Source organism: Pelmatolapia mariae, linkage group LG3_W (genome assembly GCF_036321145.2).
Source record: "Pelmatolapia mariae isolate MD_Pm_ZW linkage group LG3_W, Pm_UMD_F_2, whole genome shotgun sequence".
Lineage (NCBI taxonomy): Eukaryota > Metazoa > Chordata > Actinopteri > Cichliformes > Cichlidae > Pelmatolapia > Pelmatolapia mariae.
This window is the reverse complement of record NC_086229.1, coordinates 84474301-84486936: the sequence shown is the minus strand read 5'-3', so window position 1 is coordinate 84486936 and position 12636 is coordinate 84474301. Positions and strand designations below refer to the sequence as shown.

Below are 12636 nucleotides of genomic sequence, written 5' to 3'. Positions count from 1 at the left end.
CATACAGATGCACACTGTCTAAATATGAACACATTCAAAAAAAATCATGTCTCAGAAATAACCACAGCTGTTCATGTTTGTCATTATAGTTTTATTTGTAAGAAAATTGTGAACTTCAAATTGTTTATCAAGTCAAAGAACATTTGACACGTCTGAGTCATTCCTTTGCCCTATGAGAGCTGGAATAAATATATATCCTGCCAATTACAGTTGAAACAGTAGAGACAGGTAGAAATGGGATCAGATTAATCTTTGCTTAGTCAGACACGTCCTGTGTTGGCCTTAACCCGAATTTCCCTCGGGGTCAACCTTCAGGATCAATAAAGTTTTATTGAATTGAATTGAATCATATTAAATAACAAACAATAGCACAATTTTGCACCCATTTCCAAATTGTAGTCAAGCAGCCCAGTCTCATAAACAGATAACAGAAATGTCTCTAATGTAGACGTGTACAGTCTAGTGTAAGCATTAAAAGACCATAAAGGAAACACTACTATTTATGTGAAACTAATTGTAATAAAAAATGAGCAGGTGCTTTACAGATTTAAAAGAAAGAATCTGAAAACAACACTTTTTTGGTCTAAGTGGTCAAAGTAGAAAACAGAACTGATGTTCAAGAACAAACTGTAGCTGCACTAATATTACACATCTCGATTGTTGTGGTGAACAGACATGTTGCTTTTAAAACCACATGCAGTATGTGACCATGACTGTCCACTGAGACCATGAACGCCACTTCGCTGAAGTCTTCTTCTTCTTCTTGCCATCAAAATGGAAGCAGAAAGAGCACGAGCTGCTTTGATCTACAGAAAGGAAAAAGAACATATGAGCTGAAACCATTAAGATAGAAACAATCGTTCAATGCAGTCTCTCACGTAGCTTAGCCTGTTACAACTGTTGATATAAGCTCAGTACAGTTAACACAGTGTCAGGGAACTCCAGTGTGGGAACTAGTGGCTTTAGGTTTGTAGTCATTTAACTTTCATCCATTCATTCATTTAATTCAGGAGGAAGAAATGTTAGGTTGGTGCAGGCTGGTTACATGCATTTGGTCTGCAAGACATGCTGTCTTTAACTAAATGACTTGGTTCACTTTATGGCTGGGCTGTATGTGGGGTTATATCATGTTATTTGGGCAGGAGTACCTGTTCTCTGTTAGGCTTAGAAAGTTTCTCCAAGGGTTTCTCCACAAGCAGAGCTTCTAACTCTTTTAGCTTTTAGCACATCTGTAGCTGTGCAGGCTGACAGGTTTTTGGTGGCTCTTTTTACCCCACACTGGTTGTGAGTGTGTAAATAGCCCCACTAGTTCTTTTGGGTTGCAGTTAACTTGGGAGAAAGGGGTGGGTCTGCCAGGACAAGATGAATAAAAATGATCTGGGATACATAAATTTCATAATGCATGCATATATCTCTATCAATTAAACCTGGTCTGAGGGCTGCCATTTTTACATTCAGTTATTTCTCTTAGAAATGCTGGATCTAAATAATGAATGTGTTACAGTCAAACTGACACTGGTCAGTATAAATGGCTCATTGGGACATAGAAACCTTTAAATTAAATACCATCACCTGATATCGAGTGTCAAACAATATCAAAGCTGTAAAAGCTGTTTACAGTCAGAATTTATAAAAACTATGATTGTAAATAAATTCAAACAAGTGAGCTTTTCTCTTTGTGTTGAATATCAACACTGTGACTTCTTAGACTGTAAGCGTTACATCAGCACAGTTGTAGAAGCCGTCATTCCAAATGTCTTTTGATAACAAGAAAAAAAATACCTTGTCAGTACACGGCCTGAAGTTCTTCTCCAAACATCTTCTGCCATTGGCTTTGTCTGCTGGTTTGAAGACAATAGACCACAAAAAGATGATTTAGTCACTTTGTCTGCATCATGCAGCTCGAATGTGTTGTGCAACGATGTTAAATAGCCGTCGTTATCCCTCTGCTGTGTCAGTAGGATTGTATCTCATTGATATGTGAGGAATGCTTATGTAACACGATAACAGACGTCTGGTCATACATCATTAAAATATAAGGGGCAGGAGATATTTAGATATTTTTATATTTATATTACATTTTATAGCTAACAGATATTACTAAATAGATAGAATTTACTAAATGGTTGATGTACATGAAAAATATGTCCATAATCACAAATGACCATGAGAGCCAGTAGAATTAATTCAACTGGACACTCAAAAGACGTCCTTAAATGCTCTTTAAGTGGCAGAACAAACAAACAAAAAGTTAATCGCTTACTTGAGATGAAATCTGCTCAGCTACTTTGAAAACAGCTTCTAACTGGTTCCTCCTTTAACAGGATGACTGCTCAGGGGTAAGGCCATCATGCAGTCCAGCAACCTTTATGGTTCTGCTTTGATTCACCAGGAACTATTAGGGAAACCTTTCAGCGCCTCCTGTGAAAGACACAGGGATAAACACAAACATTTATTAACATGTTCCACAGTCTTCCAGTTTGATTTTCTCATCCTGTGGACAACAGCATACAGAGATGCAGGTTTATTGTTAACCTTTGTAAGTTTTCTTTACTGAACATATCCAGCTGCAGCTCCACTGTGATCCTGAACTGGATAAGCACTTGAGAAAATGTGTCAATAAATGGACATACATCAGTTTACTATATTTATCCAAACAGACGGGACCAATAATGCTTCACTGAGTTAGAGACTTTAACAGACTCTTCTATGTAAGAATGTCTCGTGCTGATGGACCTGCAAACTTGACAACAAAGGTTTTTCAGACTGCATGTAGCTGTCCTCTATGTCAGCTAACACATTTACATTCATGTCACACTTATTTCTGCTTTCCCATTTTTAACATTATTACTTACATTTTGATTGGATACCTTGAGTTTGTAAATGATCAGATTACATAATTGGAATACAATTCAATATAATTCATGTATCCAATTCAAGGTCGCGGGAGGATGAAGCCTATCCCAGCTGATACAGGACAAAGACAGGCTGCCAGTTATTGCAGGGCTAAGACAATACGTGTAACAGAAAATCCACTTAAATGTTTGATATTTCTAATAATAATCATAATTATGACTATTATGTGAAATATTATTTAAAGGTTTCTTTATAAATACATTTCAATTTTTTTTATAACCCCTAGAATATAAACCTGAGCTGTTTCAGATTCTGACCTCTGACCTTAGTGACAAGGCTGTGTCCTCACTGCAGCTCCCTCTTGGAAGTACGTCTGCTTCTTGTCTTCCCCCAGTGTTGACCGCCTGCCCTTAATATCACGTACTGTACCTGAGGAACAAAAAAGGACAAACACTTGCCTTCATTTAAGAAGTACATTCATACAGAGATAATCTATGGAAACACACTAGTTCACCCTTTGGGAGGAATCAGTTCCTGTGAAACATTTCTGTAAATCAACATCGTGGAGAATGAAATGAGTTCTTCAGGTGACTCAGCAGTCCCACACTGACAAATGAAACTTCTGTGGAAGAAGAATCTGGATTTTTTTGATTTCCAATCCATTTAAACTATTAAGGATTAAGCAACAGTGCTCATCTTTGCTCTTCTGAAATCTGTGTTAAACAACAACAAACATAAATTAGTAACAAAAATACAGCTGAGTAGAGGCTTTACAAACCACCAGCCGCCATAATGCTAAATTTTAATCTTCAAATGTTTCTGAGCCGTCTTCAACCTGCTTTTAACAGAGAAAAGTCCCACAGTCAATGCAGCCTGACTCAATCCTAAATGTTCAGCACACACAGAGACACAGAGGAACTGTTTAAAGTTTACTGTTAACCTGAGTCACTGATCATTTACAGTATTACAGAGTCTGGCAGTCTTTGCATGATGTCCACGTCACTGTAAGTTTCTAGCTGACTCTCAGGTGTGACAGGTGTGCCAGCAGGAAAGAGTAATAAGAACCTGCAGCCTGAGGTTTGTCATGCAGGATTAAAGGAGCCAGGCTTTGTTCACACAGCTAGGATTGTATTTTACACTGACCCTGGGTCAGTATAAGTATCATACAGTTTAAACGAAGCACTGAAACTTGCACATATTCATTACAGATGCATTGAAGCTAATCGGGATATTTACTGTCAATCTGTGGCTGCGATTAATCACTTTAATGGAAACTTTATTAATTAGTAACTTCATCAGTCATGACAGAAGCTAATATTTCTGTGCTAACATCGTTTAAACAGTAACAGCTTTACTACAATATAAGCTAACGTTTACACCGTAACTTTAAGCTAGCACCATAAAGACGGTAAAACACGTAATAATATCTACAAATGCATCTTAAAGCTGTTATATTAGCACTCGCTGTATTACTAACATAACCACATTAACATTATTGACACTCGCTGACTTTTAATAGTCATTCTATAAATGCTGTCCGTTTAAATGGTCTTACCTGTAACACTGCTGTATCCACCGGATTCCAGCCAGAGTGGATTCTGGAGTCTTCCACGCTCCTGTCAGTGATCCTCCATCTGGATGGATGATAACAACCTTCTGAACAATCTAGCAGGTGGATGGACCATATCGATGGGACTGATTTCTGCTAATAACGCCCATTGTATGGACTGATAACAGCCGAAGCGGGTGAACAAAGTCACCCAGTCGCTAGCTGTGCCATTACCCAGCATACACCTCTCCCTCCATAAATGCAATAAACGATACAAAAGTAATTGCCTATAATTAATTTATCTGCTGTATCTGCTGTTTCTCAGGTAGTTGTTTACATTATACAATATATTGTGTTCAGTACACGTCACTACAATGTGATTTCGGAAATGTATAAATATACGAACAACAGGCTCTTCCGCGGAAATCTCTTGTCGTCAATAAACAACGTTTAGGGAGCAGCATAGTATTCAATAGGAGGACCCTGCACGTCAATTCTCGACGCCAGGGGGGTACCCTGCGCGTCGATAAGTGAAGCAGAGGGAGCCTGACCATGCGTCACACATTTGACGAGTTGGGAGTGAGAACGTGTTGAAGGATGAAGAACCTTTTGTTCTTTAAAGAACCATTTGTAATAGCTAAAGAACCATCTACAAAATAAAAAGGTTCTTTGACGTATGATGGTTCTTTAAAGAACCATGAAGACATCTGAAGAACCATTTAAGAACCATAATTTTTCTGAGTGCATTCTGGTGGAGATTTATAATGCACCAGTTTCAAGTAGCAGTGAACCCTTGCAACAGAAGGATCTTTAATAAAGGGAATTAACTTAAGGATTAAATGTACTGGTTTAACGTTGTTCCTAATTTTGGTTGACTTTTGCCTGATAGCTGCTCCAAGTTTCCTTCAGTTTTACTTGTTTAAAAGGTACTACAGTGTTTTCTTTGACGTGTCTGCAGCTGTCGCTGACTGTGACTTGTGATTTGCTCTTCCCTCTAACAGACTTGAAGCTGCAATGGACGGACACGGTGAAGATGCCACTCCGCTCTATGTCCTATGTGTGTGTTCCTGGTTTCGTTTCCATCTCATCTTCCACCAGACAGACGGACTGGCTGTGATACTTTATGGTGAAAGAGAGAAGCTTGCTGCGATATTCCTGCAGAGGATGGTGATAGAGTTCTTCAGGAACTGGATTCACAGGCCTGAGTGACCAAAACCATCACCAGTGACGTGTGTTTGCGCAGCCTCTGCGGGACTTTCAACACAGTCCTCTGGTGACGCCTGATGGCCAAAAATATGAAGAGCAGCTTGAATCTACAAAATTAACTGCTTCATTTTGACGGTCATAATTCTGTCTGATATTGGGCCGCCGTTAATTTGCTTGTTGGGAGGTGAAAAAATTGTTATGTCTATTTGTTTAATAGATAAATTTGGTCAATAAACTTTGCTTATGTGCCATGGTGTGGTCTTTCTTTGCTTGTGACTTCTTGATGTTGGTAAATACAATACATAAAAAAATACATATAATAATGTACAACACATTATGGAGTACGCTTCTGCTGTGAGGTCCTGCCTCCATGAACCTATTATGCAATTAATCACTGGACAGAAAGACAGCTCTGTGTATAAATAATATGATATTGGGCCAATTTTCTTATACATATTTTGACCAGGAGGTAGAACTGATTGTGAACTGGAAAGGTAAAATGCTTATGAACTTGTAAAGTAAAAACGTGATGCATTTAAGGTGATCCTGTTTGGTTTTTATTTAAGAAGAGAATTTGTTCCACTGTGTGATGGTCAAGTTTCTTTTCTTGGAGATAATTTCTCCTGCATTAGATAAAATGTGGAACAGAAGAGGCTGGAGAGCCCAGAAACTGCAATGCAAGTTGGTAGAGATGCTGTTATACGGTCTTCCTGGGTGCCACAGACGATCAGCTAAAACTATTAAACAAATTAAATTACTGCCAATTTTGTACAATAATATTTTAAGATGATTTTAAATATAAAATAGATATTTTTTTATAATAAATTTTAAGAGTCAAATGGAACTCTTCTTATTAATTTAATCATATTAATATTATGAAAAGTACATTTTTGTTTTAAGACATATGTTAAGTTTTTAATATTTTCAGATAAAATAACACAAAAATGGTGTTACAGGGAGATTTATAACAATAACTAAATATGCAGTTTTTACAGTTTTCCCAAGCTGTAAAAATTACAAATGAATCTCTCTCTCTCTCTCTCTCTCTCTCTCTCTCTCTCTCTCACACACACACACACATTGGGTTTTAAAGAAAATACATTAAGAACAGCTATATTAGATTTATATTTCAAATATGACAAAATGCTGATTTTACAGCAGCAAAAATATTGTATCTGTACAATTTAAACATTTAAAAAACTTTCTCCTTTGCACTGAATTGAAAGGCAAACAAACTGAATCATCATAAATACATTATTTTATATATAATGGAAATTCTTAAAGTTGTTTAATGATATCTATCTATCTATCTGATTATGTATTTATTACTTTTGTGATGGTATCTTAAGGTCAGCAGTCGTAATCATCCACTGGTTGGATCCGATGTTAACCCTGGATGAAGAGAAGTTGATAAAGATAAGATAAGATAAACTTTATTAAAATTTGTTTTAAATTTGTTTTAAATTAATTTTAAATTTGGGAAATTTATTTTGTCACAGCAGGAAGTGGACAGTGCAAAAGTTATGAAGCAAAAAATTTGAATACAATAAGAATAAGAATAAATACCGTACACAACTGTACAGAATAGAATAAAATAAAATACTATATACAGTAGAATAAAATAGAATAAAATATACAATAAGATAAAAATAGAATACAAATGCTATATACAACAGAGTAAAAATACAACGATGCCAGAAAAGATTATTGCACATTAGTGTTATTGCACATGTGTGGATGTGTGTGTTTGATCAGTTAAAGTCTTTGTTGTGGAGTCTGACAGCAGTGGGGAGGAAAGACCTGCGAAATCTCTCCGTCCCACACTGTGGGTGCCGCAGTCTCCCACTGAAGGAGCTGCTCAGTGCTGTAAACACACACTCACAAAAACACAACTCACTTTCATGTTCAGAAACCAGTTTAAGACGATTTGAGTTTGTGACATGTTGTGTTATCCTGCTGGAAGCTGTCATCAGGAGATGAATACTCTGTGGGCATAAAGGGATGGACAGGCGGGGATTAGCTGGAGGTGGAGACGAGGCGAGGTCCAGGCGAGTGCTGAGTCCAATACAGGTGTGCAGGGAGGCAGGCAGGTATAAATGGCAGTTGGTCTGAAAAGGACTAAGCAGCTGCTGTCCGGAATCCAGAGGCGGCAGAAGCAGACGATCTGGTGAAGACTCATTGTGTGCTCTGTTCCTAAATACTGGCAGAATAATTGCCTGCAGCTGAGGAACGGGGAGGGGCAGGAAGGGCTCCACCCAGAGGAGGAGAGCTGATGCTGGGGAAAGTTACCCAGGCTCGCCCAGACCATAACAGGCAAAGTTGCCTCCATTTTTCTAATTTTTTTTAAATTAATATTTTGTACATTTCCAGGATTCTTCTATTCTTGGAGTGTATTTTTATGTATCTGTATTATATTATACATACACATTAAAGTGAATATCTGTCCAAAAAAATGCACTCAGTTTACTTTTTACTCACTATGAGCATCATTCATTATTCTCCCGCAGTAATTAAGGTTAGAATATGCATTAAAAAAAATTCCAATCCATTCTTCTTTTGCAGCATTTAAATAACCTTTATCAGATTTGATGATTTTGTTACAGACTTAAAAAAAGTGTTTTGCTTTTCATTCACAAATGTGGGGATTAAATTGTGTTAATATGTACAAAACGGTGATGTCATGTGTTGTGACGAGGACCCAGGCACAGAGAGACTTGATGAATTTAAGAATCTTATTATTTAAGAAAGAAGTTTGCAGGCGAGCACAGAGATGGTAAAATTATGATGACTGATAACGGAGACGAAGACAACATATGACGAGGACAGGGAGGAACAGGGGTTTAAATGCACCAAGGAGACAGTCAGAGAAAACTCGGGACAACTGGAGACATTTAGGGATGCAGGGACTGACAGAGACAGGGAAGAAGTCTCATCATGACGAGTAAAGTTTATCTTGCCTGGCTGAGCAGCTCTCTGGGTGTTCAGCATTACCACAGCTCTGATCCTAGAATTGCCCCTGCTTCCCAGCTTTGACAAATGTCCAGCTGGGATAACCACATTTACTCAGGGCATTAATATGACAATTTGCAAATTAGTGATCATAACACTGACCTCATAGCCCGCTGTTTGTGCTAGTTTAAGTGATTATGTAAAGTACTGTTTACGCGGTTCAGGAAACCTGGAGTCCGCTGAGACTGAAGAAGTCACTTAGCAGAATTTCTTCTACTGAAAACGCCACGTCCAGATGAGCAGAATCTATTTTTGGGGGATTTCCTTACCTGGATGATTGAGCTTTTTTTTTCCTATTCTTTTTTTTTTCTTCTTAAAAACAAAACCCTCCAAAACACACATTTTGAAGTTGATGATGCTCCATTTGGATTTACACACTGGGTAAAACATTATATTGTATTTTTTATGTATTTATTAACTTTGTGATGACATCTCAAGGTCAGCAGTCGTAATCATCCACTGGCTGAATCTGATGCTAAGCCTGGATGAAGAGAAGTTGATGAACACACACTCACAAAAACACAACTCACTGTCATGTTAAGAAACCAGTTTGAGATGATTTGAGTTTGTAGCATGTTGTGTTATCCTGCTGGAAGCTGTCATCAGGAGATGAATACACCGTAGGATGGAGATGGTCAGCAAGAATACTCGGGTATGGCTGTGGTGTTTAAATTGTGCTTATTTGGTACTAACAAAGTGCGCCAATAACTTATCCCCCACAGCATCACACCACCAGCATGAACAAGGCAGGATGGATTCATGCTTTCAAGCTGTTTACTGCAGACTCTACCATCTGAATGTTGCAGCACAAACTGAGACTCATTCAAACAGTAATTAGGCCCGCAGCCTAATTACATTTGGCCCGCGAAGCCATACCAAATTACTATTAGAGCTGGCCTACTGGTATAATACAGCTAATATATATTTTGTTTAGTATTAAGCTTTGCTTGTTCCATATTCAGTTTTTCAGCAAAACATGTTTGAGTCCATAAGAAAAGATTAATTCTTTATATCTGGAGGAATAAATATATTTCAATAAATATTAATGTTAGCCCGCGACTTTGTTCCAGTTTTGAATTTTGGCCCACTGTGTATTTGAGTTTGACACCCTTGGTTTAGCTGCTGCACTTTAGCCCTCTGTGCTGTAACAGTGCTGCTAACAGAGCTGCTCAGGGCCTCTGCAGGCTCATAATAGACAACCTGTTAGTCTAGCTGTTGTCCATAATAGATATCAGCTTGGCTAACATCCTCCTCTCACCCACCATCACTATGCAGTCTATGGGACTGTCCAGGAAAGAGCTGGTCCTCTTTATCGGCGTGTTACCCCCCCATTCCTGGATGATGACATGATGTAGAAGCTAAGAAATTCTTGTAGTAAAAATTGAAGTAAAAAATTTTAAAACTGAAACCCCAGACACTCAGTGGATGTTTCACTGATGCACCTCCAGTGGAACCAGATCCTACAAAAATGTGAGCTCTTAATCTGGCAGGAAAGGAAAGGTTACTCGCGTGGTGCTCTATGATTAACAAAATATAATTAAAAGACTTTAACAGCCGTAGGTTAGTCAGTTTGTGGACATTTAATTTTGCATACGAGACATAGATGTACCCTTAGGCCCCCTCCTCGATTCAGAGATGGTCTTTCCCTTTTCATGTAAATGGCCTCCTTGACTCTGCGCTCAAACCAGCGTTCTTCCCTGTCCAGGATGTGTACATCCTCATCATTGAAAGAGTGTCCACTGGCCTGTAGGTGTGAATAGACTGCAGAGTCCTGGCCTGATGAGGTAGCTCTTCTGTGTTGTGCCATCCGCTTCGCCAGAGGTTGTTTGGTTTCCCCGATGTATAAATCCTGGCAATCCTCCTGGCACTTAACAGTGTACACTACATTACTCTGCTTGGGTTGGGGACCTGCCAATCTTTGACATAGTGTTTGGGGTTTAAAAGCCACAAGATGTGATGTTTAGAAAAAAATATGTCTCAGCTGTTTTGATACTCCTGACACTTACAGGATAAGGAAGCAGTTGTCCTTCTCTCCTGGATCACCTGGAGCTTTCTTTAGGTGCCTTCCCAGCTTTGACAAATGTCCAGCTGGGATAACTACATTTACTCAGGGCCTTAATATGACAATTTGAAAATTAATGATCATAAAACTGACCTCATAGCCCGATGTTTGTCAGTGGTGCTAGTTTAAGTGATGATGTGAATCTACTGTTTACAGGGTTCAGGAAACCTGCAGTTGGCTGAGACTGAAGAAGTCTCTTAGTAGAATTTCTTCGACTGAAAACGCCACGTCCAGATGAACAGAATCATTTTTTTATGGATTTCCTTACCTGGATGATTGAGCATGCGTCAAGACAATAAAAGGTCATGATTTTTTTGTAATGTTGTCCTATTTTTTTTCTTAAAAACCTTTCAAAACACACATTTTAAGTTGATAGAATAGAATAATAGAAATTTCGGTGTTACCAAGCGCTTACAGCAAGGGAAAATAAAATATAAAAGGAAGACACAAACATAAGCAACTGATGCTGCTCCATTTGGATTTACAAACCAGGAAAAACATTATATTGTTTTTTTTTAATGTATTTATTAATTTTGTGATGTTATCTTAAGGTCAGCAGTCGTAATCATCCACCGGCTGAAACTGATACTAAGCCTGGATGAAGAGAAGTTGATGAACACACACTCACAAAAACACAACTCACTGTCATGTTAAGAAACCAGTTTGAGATGATTTGAGTTTGTAGCATGTTGTGTTATCCTGCTGGAAGCTGTCATCAGGAGATGAATACACCGTAGGATGGAGATGGTCAGCAAGAAGACTCGGGTATGGCTGTGGTGTTTAAATTGTGCTTATTTGGTACTAAGTAGTCCAAAGTGTGCCAAGAACACACCGCATCACACCAGCAGCCTGAACAAGGCAGGATGGATTCATGCTTTCAAGCTGTTTACTGCAGACTCTACCATCTGAATGTTGCAGCAGAAACTGAGACTCATTCAAACAGGCAGTATTTGTCCATTTTTCTCCCATTTTGGTCAGCCTGGGTGAACTGTAGCCTCAGTTTCTTGTTTTTGAGCTGACAGGAGTGTCGCCTGGTGTGTTGTTATGCCACTGTGGTCCATCTGCCTCCAGGTTTGATGTGTTGTGATTTAAGAGATTCTCTTATGCAAACCTTGGGGGTAATGGCTGATTAGTTGAGTTGCTGTTGCCATCTGATCAGCTTAAAGGAGCATTTCTGTAGCAACAAAGCATTTTCACACAGAGAACCATGGCGGTCGGACCGCAAACACTTGCGCGCTCTCGCTCCTTCAAGGACCGCCTATCATGCTCCCTCATTTGGAAATGAAGGAGTGCGCTCCGTCATTTGGACCTGCTATCATACCCAACTGCTTGATAGGCCATATCAGGAGCGAGAGCGCGCAAGTGTAAGTAAGCGTAAGTGTGAGCGCGCAAGTGTTTGCACTTACTTGCTCAAAGTGTTACTGCTATCTTATTTCAATAAACAGCACTGTCATATGCAAAACTAGGGTGGCACTAGGGGTGGCAAGACATTATTTTAGGCCACCCCATGCCACCCTTCTAGATCCACCCCTTCCTTCACAGCTTTCTCAACTGTGATACGCTTACATTCCTTCCTTTTCCAACTCCCAGATCTCACAAACACTTTCCAGTCACTGCACTGCACTTCTTCCATATTACACCAGCTGAGGCAAACCTCTGTCCCAGAAGAAATAAGAAAAGGATCATTATCTTCAGCATTGTTAAAAAATGCAGATTTTGCTTTACCAAGTTCCCTTTAATGTTTATTTGTTTCAGTGAATTAGAGGCTTTGTCGCTTTTAAAGGTGGGATGTTTTCTTTGAAGTTATTTCAGTGTTGTTAGTTCAACAGAGAGAACTTGATCATTAGACTGGGACTAGGACACAAACAAATATTACTCTTTGGGCTCTCAGTTCATACTTGTGAACTTATCAAACTCTTTTTGATTATTATGAACTAGTTAATTGTTTGGGATG

At 38.8% G+C, this 12636-nt stretch overlaps 1 long non-coding RNA gene across 1 annotated transcript; it reads right to left on the bottom strand.

The window, feature by feature from the left end:
- Positions 1-492: 492 nt before the first annotated feature.
- On the bottom strand, positions 493-4587 carry LOC134619389 (uncharacterized). The gene is made up of 5 exons (XR_010091971.1): positions 4412-4587; positions 3181-3285; positions 2264-2421; positions 1783-1841; positions 493-806 (listed from the first exon to the last, which is right to left on the bottom strand). It is a non-coding gene; the product is annotated as an uncharacterized LOC134619389 (long non-coding RNA).
- Positions 4588-12636: the final 8049 nt, after the last annotated feature.